The sequence below is a fragment of the Phascolarctos cinereus genome, unplaced genomic scaffold (assembly GCF_003287225.1).
Source record: "Phascolarctos cinereus isolate Bilbo 61053 unplaced genomic scaffold, phaCin_HiC Scaffold_1;HRSCAF=81, whole genome shotgun sequence".
NCBI classification, from domain to species: Eukaryota; Metazoa; Chordata; class Mammalia; order Diprotodontia; family Phascolarctidae; genus Phascolarctos; species Phascolarctos cinereus.
This window is the reverse complement of record NW_027555514.1, coordinates 206,860,704-206,875,120: the sequence shown is the minus strand read 5'-3', so window position 1 is coordinate 206,875,120 and position 14,417 is coordinate 206,860,704.

Here is a 14,417-nt window from a genome sequence, read left to right as displayed (position 1 = left end):
GCAAGGCCCATGTGAGCAGGCATCCCCCAGGGGCCAGACTTCCCACTCATACCCCAAGAGCTCCAGTATTGCTGACTCCAGAACAGCACTTGATAAGCTACCAAAGCCCTACAGCTTTGAATTGCCAGCACCTGAGGCCCCAGCACACAAAGCCAGTTACCAGGTCCCAGACTCCCAGCACAAGAAGCTTGGGTAAGTTCCTCTTGCACTCCAGCAGGAGAGCACAACTTTAAAAAGGCAAGAAATAGGCAAACACCATGAGCAAAAAGTAGAAATGGACAATGACCATAGATTCTTATTATGGGAACAGGGAAGATCAAGGCACAAATTCAGAAGAGGACAACATTGTCAACATACCCACATCTGAAACCTCAAAGGGGAATATGAACTGGTCTCAAGCCCAAAATACTTTCTTGGAAGAGCTCAAGAAGGATTTTAAAAGTCAAATAAGAGAGGTAGAAGAAAAATCAGGAAAAGAAATGAGAGGTATGCAAGAGAGAGTCAACAGGTTGGAAAAAGAAGGGCAAAAATCAACTGTAGAAAACAAGTCCTTAAAAAATACAATTGGCCAAATGGGGGAAAAGTACACTGAAGAAAACAACTCCTTAAAAAATAGAAATGGCCAAATGGAAAAGGAGGCACAAAAATTTACTGAAGAGAAAAATTCCTTAAAAAGTAAAATGGGTCAAATGGAAAAGGAGGTACAAAATCTAATAGAAGAAAAGAATACATTAAAAATTATAATTGGGCAAGTGGAAGCTAATGACTCTATGAGAGATCAAGAATCAGTCAAACAGAAACAAAAGCATGAAAAAATAGAAGAAAACATAAAATAGCTCTTAGTAAAACAATTGACCTGGGAAACGGATCCAGGAGAAACAATTTAAAAATTACTGGTCTACCTGAAAACAATGATGAAAAAAAAATAGCCTGGACAACATTTTTCAGGAAATCATCAATGAAAACTGCCCTGAGGTCCTAGAACCAGAGGGTAAAATAGTCATTGAAAGAATCCACCTATCATTTGAAAGAGATCCCACATTGAATATTGTAGCCAAATTCCAAAATTACCAGATCAAACAGAAAATACCACAAGCAGCCAGAAAGAAACAATTTATGTGTCATGGAGCCATGGTCAGGATTACACAGGACCTTGCATTAAAATATTGCAATGTGGAATGTGGAATATGATATTCCATAAGGCAAAGGAGCTTGGGTTACAACCAAGGATCAACTACCTGGCAAAATTGAGCATAATCTTTCAGGGGAGGAGAAGGACATTCAACAAAATAGGGGACTTCCAAACCTTCCTGATGAAAATACCAGAGCTCAACAGAAAATTTGACCTTCAAATAGAAGACTCAAAAGAGGCATAAAAAGGTAAACAGGAAAGAAAAAGACAACAACATGTTATTAATAAAGGCAAACTGTTTACATCAGTAAGAGGGGAAAGGGAAAAGAAAAGGGAGGGAATAAATAGAAGGGAGAGAAGAAGCAGAAAGGGCAAAGGGGAATTAAAGAGACGGGCCTAATAGAAGGGAAGGCAAACTGAGGGAGGTAGTGGTCAAAAGCAAAACTCTAGTGAGGAGAGAAAAGGAGAAAGAAGAGAAAAAAACATAAATGGGGGGAATAGGATGGAGAGAAAGACACAGATAGTAATCATAATTGTGAATGAGAATGGGATGAACTCTCCCATAAAACAGAAACAGATAGCAAAGTGGATTAAGAACCATAATCTTACAATATGTTGTTTACAAGAAACACATGTGAAGCAGAGAGATACACACAGAGTAAAGGTAATATCCTGCTGGAGCAGGATATATTACGCTTAAGCTGAAGGAAAAAAAGCAAGGGTAGGGGCAACTAGGTGGTGCAGTGGATAGAGCACTGGCCCTACATTCAGGAGGACCTGAGTTGAAATCTGGCATCAAACACATAACACTTATTAGCTGTGTGACCTGGGCAAGTCACTTAACCCCATTTGCCTAGCCAAAAAAAAAAAAAAGGCAGAGGTAGCAATCCTGATCTTAGACAAAGCAAAAGCAAAAATGGATCTAATTAAAAGGGATAAGGAAGGAACTACATCCTGCTAAAAGGCACTATAGACAATATCATTACTAAACATACATGTACTGAATGGTATAGCATCCAAATTCATAGAGGAGAAGTTCAGGGAGGTACAGGAAGAAATAGACAGCAAAACTCTACTAGTAGGGCACCTCAACCTATCCCTCTGTGAACTAGATAACTCTAATCATAAAATAAACAAGAAAGAAGTTAAAGAGATGAACAGAATTTTAGAAAAGTTAGATATGGTTGACCTCTGGAGAAAACTGAATGGGAAAAGAAAAGAACATACCTTTTTCTTGGCAGTACATGGCACCTACACAAAAATTGGCCACATATTAGGGCATAAAAACCTCTCAATCCAATGCAGAAAGGCAGAAATACTAAATGCATCATTTTCAGATCATGATGCAATAAAAATTACATGTAATAAAGGTCCATGGGAAGATAGACTAAAAATTAATTGGAAACTAAATAATCTAATCCTAAAGAATGAGTGGATCAAACAACAAATCATAGAAACAATCAATAACTTTATCCAAGAGAATGACAATAATGAGACAATATAACAAAATTTAGGGTATTCAGCAAAAGGGTTCCTTAGGGGGAAGTTTTATATCTCTAAATACTCATATGAATAAACCTGAGAAAGAAGAGATCAATGAATTTGTCATGTAACTAAAAAAGCTAGAAAAAGAACAAATTAAAAATCCACGATTAAATACCAAATTAGAAATTCTGAAAACCAGAGGAGAGATTAATAAAATTGAAATTAAGAAAACTATTGAACTAATAAATAAAACTAAGAACTGGTTTTATGAAAAAACCAATAAAATAGATAAACCTTTGGTTAATTTGATTAAAAAAAAAAGAAGAAAACCAAATTACCAGCAACAAAAATGAAAAGGGTGAATTCACCACCAATGAAGAAGAAATCAAAACAATAATTAGGAGCTCTTTTGCCCAACCGTATGCCAATAAATTTGACAATCTTAGTGAAATGAATGAATATTTACAAAAATATAAGTTGCCCAGATTAATGGAAGAAAAAATAAAATACTTAACCCCATTTCAGAAAAAGAAATTTAACAAGCCATCAATGAACTCCCTAAAAAAAAACCTCCAGGGCCAGATGGATTTACAAATGAATTCTATCAAACATTCAAAGAACAACTAATTCCAATACTATATAAACTACATAAATAAGTGAAGAAGGAGTCTTACCAAATTCTTTTTATGATACAAATATGAAGCTGATACCTAAACTGGGAAGAGTCAAAACAGAGAAAGAAAATTATAGATCAATGTCCCTAATGAATTTAGATGCAAAAATTTCAAATAAAATATTAGCAAAGAGATTGCAGCAACTTATCTCAAGGATAATACACTATGACTAGGTAAGATTTATATGAGAAATGCAGAACTGGTTCAATATTAGGAAAACTATCAGCATAATTGACCATATCAACAACAAAGCTAACAGAAATCATATGATTATCTCAATAGATGCAGAAAAAGCATTTAACAAAATACAACACCCATTCCTATTAAAAAAAAACACTAGTGAGCATAGGAATAAATGGATTCTTCCTTAAGATGATAGGTGGCATCTATCTAAAACTATCAGCAAACATTATATGTAATGGAGGTAAGCTAGAAACATTTCCAATAAAATCAGGGGTGAAACAAGGATGTCCATTATCACCACTGTTATTCAAAATTGAATTGGAAATGTTAGCTTTAGCAATTAGAGAAGAAAAAAGGAATTGAAAGAATTAGAATGGGCAAAGAAGAAACAAAGCTATCACTCTTTGTAGATGATATGATGATATACTTAAAGAACCCTAAAGAATCAAGTAAAAAAATTACTTGAAATAATAAATAAATTTAGCCAAGTTGCAGGATATAAAATAAATCCACATAAGTCATTGGCATTTCTATATATTATTAGCAAAGCAAGAGATAGAAATAGAAATTCCATTTAAAATTACTGTAGACATTACAAAATATTTGGGAATCTACCCGACAAAACAAATTCAGGAACTATATGAACACACTTACAAAACACTTTTCCCTTTTTTTTCTGTAAATAAATGATAGTTTATTTAATCAACTTAATTAATTATATACTTAACTTGCACATATTTATACATAATTATATGCTAATTAATTGTTTTATTTACATATACTTCTATATAGTAATTATATACACTAATTAATTAGATGTAATTAATTGCATTTTGCATATTTATTATATATAATTAGCTAACATAGTTAGAACTTAAATTCTTATCAACTGACTAACATGTACACATGAAAGTGTATAAAATGTATACAAAATAGATACAAGAAAATTTCTGTATTGAGTATAAGGAATGGTCTCATATTAGAGATGGTACTTGAATTTAGTTTTGAAAGAAGCTAAGTTTTCAGTGTAGTAAGTAAGGAGTCAAGGGCAAAAGTGTCTAAGATTTAAAGGGGATGAGAGAACGTGGGGGAATAGCCTACACAAATGCACAGAGATGTAAGATGGAGTTCTGTGTATAGGAAACACAAAGAAACCCAGAATGACTGGACTTGGAAGTGTATGAAGGGGAGCAATACACAGTCCAACTGAAAAGGTAGGCTGGAACCAGGTTGTGAAAGATTTTAAACTCCAGATAGAGGAGTCTGTATTTGATCCTTGAAGCCGTAGAGAGTCACTATGGTTCACTGAGTAGGGGTATGACATGGTCAGATATGTGCTCTAGAAAATAACATTCTGTCAGTTTTGTGGGGTATTTAACAGGAAAGAGAAAAACTTGAGGCAGAGAGGTCAATTAAGATGCTATTACAATTGTCCAGATGTAAGATGTAAGTCCTGAACTAGGGTGGCAGCTCTGCGAATGAACAAATAGAAATGTAGTTCTGAGACATATGTTCCAGGTAGGATTGATAAGATTTGGCAGATGACTGGGTATGTGAGATGATGGAGAGTGAGGAGTCAAAATGAATGAATGAATGAATGAAAACATTTTTCACTTGAATAAAATGAAACTTGCATGCCTCCAAGGTTGAAAAACTAAGGGCTGGAAGGATTCCAGCAAGAATGAAAAGATTCAAAAGAGGAGATTTTGGGGAAAATATACTTAACATTAGGCATCTTACTTTTGTGGGCAAAAAAAAAACTTCATTATAAGACTAATTTTAGACAATGTAAGTGGTTTCCAATCTAGTGTGCTTTGAATGGTGCTGAAAAAGCCTCCTGTCCAAAGAGATCTACCCCAAAGCTATCCTTTCACCCTGTTGCTAATATCATTCCTTTGGCTTAAGCTGCTTTTTTCTCTATTGAAATGCAAATATTTCTTGGAGTAATACAATTATCTTGGAGTGATAATAACTATTATCAGTCATTAATATTTAGAACAACTACTGAGAAGAGGCTCTAATAGGGAAAAAGAAAAGTTGAGGGTATGGAACAAGGTAAACCTGGTGTTAGGAGAATGTTTGAGGAGAAATCAAGAGAGAATAAGAGAGACAGATATGCACATATATAAATACATATATTGTACACATGTGCACATATGTGTGTATGTGTTCATATACCTGTATATTTGTTTGTGGGTGTATGGAGAGAAACAGACAGAGACAGAGAGAGAGAGAGAGTACAAAACACTTTTCACACAAATAAAGTCAGATTTAAATAACTGGAAAAACATCAATTGCTCATGGGTAGGCCAAACTAATACAACAAAAATGACAATTCTACATATATTGATTTGCTTATTCAGTGCCATACCAATTAAACTACCAAAAATTTATTTTATAGAGCTAGAAAAAACAATAACAAGATTCATTTGGAATAACAAAAGATTCAGAATGTCAAGGGAACTAATGAAAAGAAATGCAAGGGAAGGTGGCCTAGCTATACCAGATCTTAAATTGTATCATAAAGCAGCAAGCATCAAAACTATTTGGTACTGGCTAAGAAATAGAGTGGTAGATCAGTGGAATAGGTTAGATGTGCAAGACACAACAGTCAATGACTATTGTAACCCACTATTTGATAAATCCAAAGACTCTCACTTCTGGGATAAGAAATCACTATTTAACAAAAACTGCTGGGAAAACTAGAAAATAGTATGGCAGAAAGTAGGCATATACCCTATACTAAGATAAAGTCAAAATGGGTACAACATTTAGATACAAAGACTGATACTATAAGCAAACTGGGAGAGCAAAGAATAGTTTATCAGATCTATAGAGAAGGGAAGGATTTATGACCAAAGAAGAGATAGATAACATTATGAAACACAAAATGGTTAATTTTGATTATATTAAGTTGAAAAGTTATTTCACAAATAAAGCCAATCCAACCAAGATTAGGAGAGAAGCAGAAAACTGGGAAAGAGTTTTTACAACCAGTGTCTACGATAAAGGCCTTATTTCTAAAATATATAGAGAACTGAGTCAAATTTATAAGAATACAAGTCATTCCCCAGTTTATAAGTGGTCAAAGGATACAAATAGGCAGTTTTTAGATGAAAAAATTAAAGCTATCTATAGTCATATTAAAAAATGCTCTAAATCACAATTGATCAGAGAGAATTGTTTGTTCACATTCTTTCATAATTTATCTATTGGGAAATGGCTATTAGCTATATGTGTATGTATGTACATATATATACACATATACACACTATATAATGTATATATTATATAGAATTATATATGTGTGTACATACATATATATGTGTGTATGTGTTTTATATCTATATATGTGTATTATAATTTATACATCTTAGATAACATACCCTTATCAGAGACATTTTATATAAACTTGTTTTTTCCCCATTTGACCACTTCCATTTTTATCCTTGGTTCATAAATGTTATCTGTGCAAAAGTTTTTCAGTTTCAAACAATCAGTTATCTATTTTATTTTTTAATTACTTCTCTCTCTTGTTTTGGTTAAGAATGTATCTCCTATCCAGAGCTGTGAAAAACACATAACCTATTTCTCTTCTAATTTTTATAATGAATTTTAATATTAAGGTTTCATATCCACTTAAACTATAGTGTGAAACATGGTGTAAGTTATTGGACAAAATCTAATTTCTGCCAGACTGCTTTCCATATTTTATGAAATAAGGATGTTTTCCTAGTTAATTTGTGTTTTCCAATTTATTGAATACTGGATTGTTGGGTCCTATTGTTTTTGAATCTCCCTTGTCTAATTTGTTCCATTATTCTATCTCTTAATTCTTTAAAAAAAAAATACCAGATAGGTTAGATAACTTTTGCTTTATAATACAGTTTGAGATCTGGAAGTACTATTCCCCCTTTAGCACTACTACTTTTCATCATTTCCCTTCATATTATATAGATCTACTGTTTTTTCAAATATGTTTTGTTATTATTTTATTAAGCTCTATAAAACATCCCCTTGGTGTTTTGACAGGTATGGCATTAGAAATATAAATGAATTTTGGTAGCATTGTTATTTTTATTGTATTGGCATAGCCTAGCCATGAGCACTGAATATTCGTTCAGCTATCTATCTTCATTTCTTCAAAGAGCACCTTTGTACTTGAGTCTATACAAGCCTTTTGTGTGCTTTCAGAGGTTGATCACTAGATAGTTTATACATTTAGTAGTTTTTTTGGAAGGGTGTTTCTCTTTCTATTGTTTGTTTTGTTTTGTTATTATTATATGGAAATGTTGGTTTTATGAGGATTTATTTTTCAGCTTGCAACTTTGCTGAAGCTATTGTCTTGATTGGTATTACCTAGGATTTTCCAAGTAAATTATCATATCATCAGCAAACAGAGATAGTTGTATCTCCTCTTTACCTGTATTTATTACTTTAATTTCTTTCTCTTGTCTTATCACTCTTGTAGCATCTCCAGAACTATATATAATAATCATGAGGAGACTATCATATTTATTGGAAAAAGTTATAGTGTATTCCTACTGCACATGATGCTTGTTTTTTCATGCTTTTTATGGTATTAAAAAAGAGATCCCTCTATTCCCATTCTTTGTAACATTTTTAGCATAAAAGTATCATACTTTGTCGAATGCCTTTTCTGCATCTATTTGAGAGGACAGCATGGTTTTGTATGTTTGGAATTTTAATATTAACAATAATGTTGAACCACTTTTGCATCACTGGTTTAAATCCCGCTTGGGCATAATGAATGATTTCTTTGATAAATCATTGTAGGTGTTTGATAGGATTTTGTTTAAAATTTGGTTCAAAATTTGTTTAAAATTGTCAGTCAATGTTAGTTAATGATATTGGTCTATAGTTTTCTTTCTGTGTTTTATCTTTCCCTGGCTTAGTTATTAGGACTATATTTGTTTCACAAAATGATTCTGGTAGGTTTCTTTCTCAACTTTTGAGAATAGTTTGTGAAGTAAGGGTACTAACTTTAAAAGTTTCATAGAATTCTCCTGTGAATTCATGAGAACCAGAAGGATTTTCTTTTCCCTTTAGATGGCTCCTTTATAGCTAGATCTATTTCATTTTATAATATTGGGTTATTCAAGATCTTTGTCTGTTCTTCTGATAGTTTGGATATTTTATATTTTTGAAAGTATTTCTCTATTTTTTGTGTTCTCAGTTTTGTTAGCATATAGCTGTGAATATATGTTCTAATTTTTTTTTATTTCTTCTGGTTTTGCTATGATTTCACTTTGCTCAATTGCTATTTTATTGATTTGATTTTTGGCTCTTCTTTATAATAAAATTAGTTAAGGGATTATTAATTTTACTAGTCTTTTTGAAGGACCAGCTTTTAGTTTTATCATTTCTATGATTTTTTAATTTCCAATTTATCTATTTCCACTCTAATTTTTAATATCTTCTCTTTAATGTTTATTTTGTTTTTGCTCATTTTTTGATTTTCTATTTTTAAATGAATATTTAATTCGTTAGCCTTTTCTATTTTGTTAATATATATTTTTAAGCATATGATTTCTTTCCTCCCCCCCACCCCACAAATACTGTTTTATCTGTATCCCAGAAATTTTACATGGTTTTATCTCTTTAATTTTCTTTCAAATGGTTAACTGTTTCTCTGATATCTTCTTTGACCCACTCATCACTTAGAATTTCATTGTTAAGTCTCTGTTGATGTCTGTATCTTTTGTTTTTGGTCCCAGAACCCATGACTATTTTGGTTGCATTATGGTCTGTAAAGGGTGTATTAACCATTTCTTCCTGTTACATTTATTTACAACATCTCTGTGCCTGAGCACATGGTCATTTTTTGTAGAAGTTCCATGTGGTGCTGAGAACCATGTATATTCTTTTGCTGTGCACCCATTTCTCCAGCAACTTGTTCAGTTTGAAATTTTCTCTCTTGTTCCTATTTCTGTTAGACTTATCCAAAACAGAGAGAGGGATATTGAAGTCTCCTCTAATTATTGTGTTATTATATATGTCCTCTTGTAGCTCAGATAATGTTTCCTTTATGAATTTGGATGCTAAAACAATTGGAGCACGTAAGTTTATTGCTGATATTGGTTTTTATCTATAGTTCCTTTCAGTATAATATAATTTAGCTCTTTAAATTTTTTGAATGTTTTGTTTTATTAGATAGCACGATTGTAACTCTTTCTTTTTTTGATTCACATGATGGATAGTAAATTTTTTCCATCTCCTTAATTTAATTTTGCATATATCTTTGTTTTCTAAATGTTCTTCTCGTAAGCAACAGATTGTAGGATTTTGTTTTGCTTTATTATATTGTTTAATCCATTCACATTTAAAGTTATAAGAGTTAGGTTTAGAGTTACTTTAGGTTAAAGTTACTTTCTCCAACTAGCTCTCATATTGTTGTTTTCCAGTTATGATGTCTGCCTTATCTGCTGTAAACATTATATTATATCTCTTCAATTACTGTATTTTAATCTTTTTTAAGGTAGCCCTGTTCTCATTGGCTCTTTTCCCATCATCCTTGATCTCATCCTCTCATTTATTACTCCCTTCCTTTTGGGGTTTTGCTTATTAGTTCCTTTTTCTCTCTTTTTATCTGGTTATAGAATTCACACACATACACGTACACACACTCATACACACACACAGACACACCCCTTTTCTTTCAATTAGTCAAGTTAATTCCTCCTTTTCCTACCATTTCAATTAGACTTGTTCATCAGGGCTTTTTTTATTCTCTTTTGTGAACCTTTCCAAAAAGTGTTTCTGTCACTCTCTTCCTTATCCCTCTATTCTTCCTGTTTATTCTAGAACCTCATCTCTGAGTCTTGACCCCTCAATTATCTTGTCTCTTTCTTTTCTTTGTATTGCTCATGCAATCAAAGCTTCCAAGATATGCATTCTAGGCTGTCCCCTCTAGGAAGTTTCTGCCACTGTCTGCCTGATGGATTCCCTTTTCCATTGTGCCTCACTCTCAGAACAATTCCAATTATTACATATGTCAGAGAGAACACTGCACCTTGGTAGGACTTGTTCCCTAACACATATCTGATTATGCAGCCCACCACTGATTTATAGTGACAGAATATTGTTAATATAATTGTTAATAGAATGACAGAAAATTGTTAATACCAAATGTTACTTGTCACCCCTTAAAACGATCCTTGTAATGTCAGAATTTTGGTAATGTCCTTATATTCCTACTCTTAAGATATTTACTTTTGACTGAGTTGAGCTGAATCATACTGTATGTCCCCCTGCCTCTAACCAGAGATTTTACCTTGTAAAGGAACCCAGCTCAAGCTGGGTCTCAGCTTCCAATGTCCTTGCCCCCTTCTATAGGGTACTCCTCCCTCTCTCCAGGCTGCCTCCGTGGTCGGTACTATGGCAGCATTTTGTGCTACAAAATATTTCTGTAGGAGTGTAGAGGTACAGAGAGAAAGGGACAGGATGCATGTCTGCACTTGAAATTGAATTCAATTCTACACCCCGATCCTGCTTGCTTCTTAGAGCCTTGGAGACCTAAACTCCAATTGAAGAAATTGTCCCCAGCTGCAGTGGTACCAACGTGGCAGCACTCTGAACTGCCATTTCAGAGAGCTACGGAACAGAGAGAACATGGCAGGACGTGTGTGTGTGTGTGTGTGTGTGTGTGTGTGTGTGTGTGTGTGTGTGTGTGTGTGTGTGTAGAATGGTGTCAGGAGCTACACTTAACTTGAAAGAAAGAGCCCAGCATCCAAATACGGCCACTTCTGTCCTCCAAAAAGTCATTTGGGGCAGAGACCTAGGCTGTTGAACTGTGAATTGTCCACTATGGGAGGAAGCTGAAATACTTTGAGATCTAGCCCCTAAAGAAACCACCATCAGAGCAGAGGAAGTAGGAAAATAAGCAATAGGGAGGGAAAAAGAGGGAAAGAAATATTGAAGTCACCAAAGATCTCTGGAAGAAGAAAACTAAAACACTTTGAACAAAAGCAGATAAAACAAAAGAAAAAAATTTAATAGCAGAAGGAGGTATGGTCTTCACATCTAGTAAATGAGTTCAGGTGTCTATGGATAAATACTGCAAAAACAAAGGAAAACAATCTACTACTTGAGATACAGGTCCCTGTGGAATCTGAGGAGAACATGGAACTATATAACATCTTAAACCTTAGTGGCTTAAAAAACAATTATAATTATGACAGCAGAATTAATGGACTGCACATCAAAAATAATTGGCAGAATGTAAAAATTTGAATATGCAATGGCAAGTCTCACCAAAGAAACAAAAGAAAGAACAATTTATTGGGAATGCACATACATAGAAGTAAAGAAAATTCTAGAAGAGAAGGGGAAAAAAAGAAAATATTCTCTCTATCCAAGCATACAATGCTAGCTTTTAGGTTTAGCTAAGTTTTATCATGTGTTTTCAAAAAAGTTCATTTATGCTTGTAGGTTTTTTTAATAATAATAATGATAAATGTTTTCCTGTGTCAAGAGGTTTTTTTTCATACCTGTTGATATTATATACCAGGTGCTTTTGTTTTTAATACAATTAATTATGTTGTTTTACTAATATTGTATTATACTTCCATCTAGCGCATAAATCTAAATTAATCATAATGAATAGTACCTATAAAAATATTCCAGTCATAAATTTAGAGTGTATTTTCCCACAAATACACAAAGCATTTAAGGGGAAAGTGTGCTTAAATTTATAGTATGATGATAGGGAGGCACACACGCAGGATGTACTTGTAGCAAAGACAACTTACAACTTCTCTTATTTCTGGGCCTGGATCCCTTTCTCTCTGAATAAAGTCTACATGCAACTTCCACTGGGTACTGGGAGGGTTGCCCAGCTCTGCCCCCAAGATAATCTCTCCTCAGCTTACCTCTCATTGGCATTGTTCCCACTCCTGGAAGTTGCATTTAATGCAGGGGATTAATAGGGATCCTTCCCCCCAAAAAATGATCATTAAAACATTTTAAAAACATAGAAGAGAACAGAAAGAAGGTTAGAAATAAGCACAGGGCAGGGAAATTTTGAAAATAATGTGCAAAATTTATTTACTCTAATTGAGTATAGTTTAGGTTCACTGAAAGCTTGCAGGTCTCTAGGCTGAGAAGCCCCTGAGAACCTTGAAGAATGTAGCAATTTAGCAGTTGCCATTCTAAAAGAGTGGAGAACTTTGAATATAATATTTCAAAAAACAATATTATTATTGCCTTTGTCATTATTATTGCCTGTTGTTGTTTTTCATACAACTAAATACCAAAGAAAGCAGAAATGGGATTCCAAAGAGTACAAAAACAGACCAAACAGGGCCCTGTTATTTTCTCCAAATGTGAATTTTCCAAAAGATAAACTTCCAATTCAGAAAGGAAGAATGGGAGAATAAGTAAACTTAAAAAAAAAAAAAGATTCCCATGGCTTAGATTCTTAAAATCTAGCCACTGGTCAGATTCTTATAATCTGGCCAATAGCTTACTAATGTTAAGATTCCTTAAGAGTCTGCCCAATATGACAGATGTTCTAATAAACCTTGTCTTTGGCTGAAAAAAAAAAGATTCCCACAATAGAGCTATTTTGGTACAAGAGAATCTTAAGAGAGAATAACTTCCAAACAACTACAGCTAAAGACTCAAAGAAAAAGAAAGCTTGGCCATGAGGTCAACTACAATTCTTGGAAATTTTTTTGTACTTTTTTTTAGCTAGATTTTTTAATGGTTTCAAATATATATTATAAATGAAATTAGAGGACTAGAAGATTAGAAAGTAGAGCTTAGAGAAAAGACTTGAAAGGAAAATTGGCAGCTTAGCACAAGAGGTACAAAGCCCTACCCAAATTAACAGATTCCTTGAAAATTATAAAGGAGTAAAAAAAAAAGCTAATGACTATATGAGGCAACAAGAAATATTGAAAATAAAATTAAAAGACAAAAAAAGTACAGTGTCTCATAGCAAAAATGATTGAGGTAGAAAACCAACCAAAAAGAGATAATTTAAGAAGTATCAGACTACCTGAAAGCCATGACCAAATATTGAATTTGTATATTATTTCAAGAAATTATGAAACTGTTCAGATCTATTAGAACTACAGGGAAAGTGAAAACAGAAAAAAAAACTACCAGTTACCTCTTAAAAGAAACTCCAAAATGAATCTTCCAGGAATGTCATAACCAAATTCAGAGCATTCAGGTCAAAATTAAAATGCTAATCTCAGTCAGAAAGAAAGATTTCAAGTACCAAAGAGTCATATTCGGGATCTCAAAAAAATTTCATAGTTAACACTCTAAAAGAGTAGACAGCTTTTAAATAATATTTCAAAAGACAATATTGTTATTACCTTTATAATTATTACTGGCTATTATTTTTCTTAAAACTAAGAATAACTTACCCAGCCAAACTGAGTATAATTTTATAGAGGCAGAAATGACCCTTTAATAAAATAGAAAACTTCCAAGCATTCCTGATGAAAATACCAAAGTCAAGTAGAAACTCTGAAATACAAACACAGGAGTCAAGATGAATATATAAAAGCAAAATACAAGTGAGAAATCTGAAGGACCTATTTAAGGATGAAATATTTATGTTCTGATGGGGGAGATGATACAATTGTTCCCTCACAACTTTAATGTTATTGGGAGTGATAGAGGGGTTAAATAAAATACAGCCTAGGTGGGATTTTGTTATATTTTGATGATTTTGAAAAGAAAAAAGGAAAGGGTAGGGGATAGAAACACAATAGAGAAAATAAGGGAAGAAGGGTGGGAGGACTTATTATGTCATAATCAGGGTCCATAAGTAGAAGACTATTCAAAAAAGAAGAAAAGAGTACAAGAAAGGATGACATAAACAATTTCATCTGAACTTGTCAAATGAGGGTACAAAATATACTCACAGATTTTGATGTAGAAATATATTCAATTCAATAGAGAAAGAA